A 5,696-nucleotide genomic window follows, 5' to 3' on the forward strand; every position below is an offset into this window, starting at 1 on the left:
AAAAAAAAACAAAAAACAAAAAACAAAGTGCTGGGATTACAGATGTGAGGCACCATCCCCAGCCTGTATTTATCTTCTTCAAAAATAAGAGTATCATATCAGTGCTTAAAAAAAAAGGTAAAAGAGTGAAAGGGAAAATCGAGACTCTTTTTTCAGAGAAGTGTTCTGATTATTTCTTCTAAGAAAACCAACTGGAATAAAGGATGGCTCTGTCTTACAGCCATCTAAACCATGACCTCCCTTAACATACACGTAGATAACGTATGCCTTAACCAACTTGCAAGACAAGCAAAATTCTAGATGTAGAAATATATTTTCTCAAATTATTCTTTTTTCATAACTGGGTTCAGTCCCAGGCTGCTGATATCAATAATCCGTTCTAGAACCAGGCTGGAGGGCTTGCATTCCTCTGGAAGAGCATGAAGCAAATGAAGAACCGTAACTGCTCCTCTTGAGAACTAAAGAATTCTTTAAAGTTTGAATGTTTGGGGAACACAGACCAAGGCTGTGACCTAATTTTCCATTTCTGAAAGTCACACTTGAAGTTAAAAATTTCTGTTCTGCAAATTTCCATATATCAAAAGAAAATATAGAATTTATAGTATCTTCTCAAAAGGAAAAGAAAAAAACAATTCAAAGGAGGACTTTTCTTTTTTCTTTTCTTGTGTCTTAAATGTCAATGATCACAAAAACTTCTGGCTTCTCTTCATTATAGACCTGCATTGCTGAATATGTTATTGCTTTGACTTCTGTTCCCTAATGTTGGGGATAGAGAAAAAGCAAATAGGGAAAAAAAAAGACATTGAAATTAGAATCATTAACTCTGGCAACAACTGGCTGACCATCAAAATTTTAAAATATACGTATTATTCCAAAAAACTCAAAACTCACATGAAGCAGTTATCAAATTAATACAGTATCACACACTGATCCAATAGAAATGGGAAGCAATATGTACCCAGTGGAGTTAGAAGTTGGAATTCTTGTTTTTCTTCACGGTTTTTGGCCAGGGCCAGGTTTTAAACCTGCCACATCCAGTATATGGGGCCAGTGCCCTACTCCTTGAGCCACAGGCGCCACCTAGAAGTTATCTGACGTGCCTGATTACCAGATTTTTCATTTATGTAACTGGAAGAATCCATGAACACTAGTTTTTCTAGCATATGGCTCAGGGTTCCTTCTCAAGCCCCAAACCACTTCCTTATACTGACCTAGGCCCTCAACCCATTCTCCTCAGCTGCAATACTCACTTCACCTCTTGGGATTCTTCCCTTTCCAAGTCTAGCTGAAGAGATATAGTTGCCCAGGTCAAAAGCTCTCCACACAATTCTGATACATGATACTCTATCCAACCCTGCCCTAGTTTAAAACCACAGGATTAGATGTTCTCATAGGTTCCTTCCAGCTCTAAAAAGAACCTACAATAATTCTGTGTACCACAAAATCTATCAGGCAATTGGTGAATGGCATTTGCTAGCTCCACAGCACAAAAGAAATCTGAAGATTTCACAGAAAGATTGAGTGGCAGCCCCTTTGCTTTTTCCCTTCTACCATAATCACCCAGCAAAAGCACAACCTAAATCAAATTTCATACCACACTAATTGATATCAACTTTAATGTATATCCACAGATCTAAACAGGCATTCAGCAGTGACCGTAATCCTGTATTTACCACTGAATTCCACTTCTCACTCTCTGAGAAAATTATTTCACATCTTCTCCTCTAGCGTCCCTCCCTCATTCTCACTCTCAGCCAACTGTGTTTCCTGAAGGAAATTATAATCAATAGAAATGGACTCATCTTTCCACCATCAAATCTACCATGAGCCTCTCCTCCAGTTATAATCAATGGCCTGTCCCTATCCTATGAGAAAGCCAATTTCTCCAGTTCAGCACTAGCTCCAACACCCCACTACCAACATTTACTGGAGAGGCTGTGGCCCTGACTACCTGCACAGCTTTGCTTCCTACTATTCTCCCTTCTGTCTCAGCTCCAGTTTGCAGTTCCTTCAACATAACCTACTTCACTTCAGGCCTTCACACCTCTTTCTTCTCCCTTATTTCTGCTTACTGCTCATTTCTTTGGCCTATGCTCAAATATTACCTCCTGAAATGTGCCTTTTCATTTTTTTGTTTTTTTGAGACAAAGCCTCAAGCTGTTGCCCTGGGTAGAGTGCTGTGGCATCACAGCTCACAACAATCTCCAACTCCTGGGCTTAAGCTATTCTCTTGCCTCAGCCTCCCAAGTAGCTGGAACCATAGGCGCCCGCCACAACAACCAGCTATTTTATTTATTGTAGCTCTCATTGTTTGGCAGGCCCAGGCTGGATTTGAACCTTCCAACTCCAGTGTATGTAGCTGGCGCCTTAGCCGCTTGAGGTACAGGTGCCGAGCCAAATATGCCCTTTATAACCACCCCTTCTCCCCCCATTATTTTTGGTTGCAGCCATCATTGTTGTTTGGCGGGCCTGGGCTGGATTCGAACCCACCACCTTAGGTGTAGGTGGCTGGCACTTTAGCCACTTGAGCCACAGGCGCTGAGCTAAGATAGAAGTTATTTAAGCAAATATCTAATCCAACAGCTTCATTATGGAAGAAGAAACCAAAACTCAAAAAGGCAAAGGAACTTTCATGTCCCACAACAATCTCAACAAACTGACCCTGAACCCAACACTGACTGCTGATCCACCAAGGATTGTGTGAAATCCTTTTTTTTAGAGACAAGAGTCTCACTTTGTCACTGTTGGTAGAGAACCGTGGTGTCTTAGCTCACAGTAACCTCAAACTCACAGGTTCAAGTGATCCTCTTGATTCAGCCTCCCAAGTAGCTGGGACTACAGGCACCTGCCATAACACCCAGCTATTTTTTTTTTTAGAGACAGGATCTCACTCTTGCTCAGGTTGGTCTTGAACTTGTGAGCTCAGGCAATCCACCTGCCTCAGCCTCCCAGGGTATTAGGATTATTAGAACTGGTTGAAGTTTATTGTCACATATGTGAACTTTAGGGTAACTAAGTAATGTTTTCAATGGCTGAATTTTAAAACATACCTGAGGGTGCTTAGACAATGAAAATTCTTCTCCCCACCTTAAGAAAGAAAATTAAAACATGATTAAGATTTAACACTTGTTCTCTATATATTTTTACATAAGCCTTATAAATGTGGTTAAGGTACTAGAAAGCCAAAAGAGCTAGAAGGGATAGGGGAGCTTTAAGTTTCATTTTCTTTTTTTTTTTAAAACAGAATCTCCAGCTGTCGCCCTGGGTAGAGTACCGTGGCATCATAGCTCACAACAACCTCAAAATCATGGGTTCAAGTGATTCTCTTGCCTCAGCCTCCCAAGTAGGTGGGACTACAGGCACCCACCACAACACCCAGCTATTTTTTGATTGCAGTTGTCACTGCTGCTCAACAGACCCGTGCTGGGTTTGAACTTGCCACCCTAGGTATATGTGTCTGGCACCCTTGCCGACTGAGCTACAGGAGCTGCCACTCTAAGTTTCATTTTCATATCAGGAGATATAGCTTTGGGGGGACTTGTATTCAATAGCCATTGGCTGCTCTCAAAGTTGACAGCTCCTCTCACAATAAAAGTGCCCCAATTAATTCAGTGTGCCAGGCAGGATTCTCAATAAACATGATCTAAACTTGATTTATATTTTACAACTTTTCCAAAAATGCCCATGATTTGTATAAAGAAGGCTGCTAGAACCTGGGCAAGTCTCCTCTCTCCTTTGAAACTGATGTGGCTAAAGATCACAACATAGCATAGTACAAAGAACAAAGTTTTAAAATTCTATTCAATCACTTATTGGCTGATTTGTGTGTGTTTCCTTAACCTTGAAAAGAAGGGGGAGAGATAGTAAGAGACTCACTTTACAAAGAGAAACTAATGAAATTCAATGAAATTCAATATAAAATGGGGCCAAGCATAGGAGTGCGTGCCTATAGTCCCAGCTACTTGGAGGCTAAGGCAAAAAGATCACTTGATCAAGCCTGTGAATAGCCACTGCACTGTAGCCTGGGTAACATAGCAAGACTCCATCTCTGTCTCTAAATAAAAAAAAAAAGTCTCACTTTGTCACCCTTGGTAGAGTGCTGTGGCGTCACAGCTCACAGCAACACCCAGCTCTTAGACTTAGGCAATTCTCTGGCCTCAGCCTCCCAAGTAGCTAGAACCACAGGCACCCACCACAACGCCTGGCTATTTTTTGTTGCAGTTTGGCCGGCGCTGGGTTTGAACCCGCCACTCTCCATATATGGGGCGCCCTACTCACTGAGCCATAGGTGCCACCCACAAGACCCTATCTCTTAATAAAAAACAAAGTAAAATAAAATAAAATGGAAAAGATAACCTATATATAGAAATAACCTAAAAGATACAATTAAGTGACTGAAGAAATCTGGGAAACAAGTCCAATCAGAATGACCTAATCAAGTGTTTGTAAACTCTGGAAGGAAAATATATATGTATAATTTTTTTTGTTTTTGTTTTTTGAGACAGAGCCTCAAGCTGTCACCCTGGGTAGAGTGCCGTGGCTTCACAGCTCACAGCAACCTCTAACTCCTGGGCTCAAGCGAGTCTCCTGCCTCCGCCTCCCAAGTAGCTGGGACCACAGGTGCCCGCCACAATGCCTGGCTATTTTTTGGTTGCAGCCATCATTGTTGTTTGGCAGGTCCAGGCTGGATTCGAACCCAGCCACCTTAGGTGTATGTGGCTGGCGCCTTAGCCACTTGAGCCACAGGCGCCGAGCCGTATAATTTGTCAATAGAAGGAACAGAAGGAATCTTTTGGCTAAGATTAAGTGTAATAGAAGGAATTGGTTTACTATAATCCTAGCACCTTGGGAGGCTGAGGCAGGCAGAATGCTTGAGGTTAGGAGTTAGAAACCAGCCTGAGCAAGAGCAAGACCCCCATCTCTACTAAAAATAGGAAAACTGAGGCAAGAAGATTGCTTGAGCCCAAGAGTTTGAGGTTGCTGTGAGCCATGATGATGCCATGGCACACTACCCAGGGAAACAGAGTGAGGAGATGACCTAATACACACCCACATAAGAGAAAAACTCAATTCAATTCAAGGTGAGGAGAAGGGGAATGAGGGAGGGGAAACTGAGGGGGACTGGTATGCTCCCACTTAATGGATACAACTACCAGAGGAACGTTATCTAACAAATGCAACCTTGTAACCTAGTTGTTTGTATCCTCAGATTAAACTGAAATAAAAAAAACAATCACTTCTCAGCCTTTTGGCTAAGATCAAGTGTAAAAACAAAAAAGAAGGAACCAGTTTAAACATGTCTAAAAGTATGGATATATGAAAAAGGATCTATCAAGTGTTTTTCATCCGCCACGCTGGGCTTTATTAAATTCTGTGCCATTTAGCAATTATACTTTGAGATTTTAAATACATAACGTGTATATAAATATATATTTTTTATATATATATTCCTAAAACTCAACGAACTGGCTCAGCACCTGTGGCTCAGGTGGCTCAGGCACCAGCCACATACACCTGAGGTGGCGGGTTCAAATCCAGCCTGGGCCCGCCAAACAACAATGATGGCTGCAACCAAAAAATAGCCAGGCATTGTGGCAGGCGCCTATGGTCCCAGGTACTTGGGAGGCTGAGGCAGGAGACTCGCTTGAGCCCAGGAGTTGGAGGTTGCTGTGAGCTGTGATGCCACAGCACTCTAC

The 5,696-nt window shown here is 42.1% G+C and overlaps 1 long non-coding RNA gene across 1 annotated transcript; it reads right to left on the minus strand.

The window, feature by feature from the left end:
• Positions 1–632: 632 nt before the first annotated feature.
• Positions 633–3,102, minus strand: LOC111721935. The gene is made up of 2 exons (XR_002770916.1): positions 3,051–3,102; positions 633–756 (listed from the first exon to the last, which is right to left on the minus strand). It is a non-coding gene; the product is annotated as an uncharacterized LOC111721935 (long non-coding RNA).
• Between the last annotated feature and the right edge of the window lie 2,594 nt (positions 3,103–5,696).

Source organism: Otolemur garnettii, unplaced genomic scaffold (assembly GCF_000181295.1).
Source record: "Otolemur garnettii isolate 467f Iridium unplaced genomic scaffold, OtoGar3 scaffold00204, whole genome shotgun sequence".
Lineage (NCBI taxonomy): Eukaryota > Metazoa > Chordata > Mammalia > Primates > Galagidae > Otolemur > Otolemur garnettii.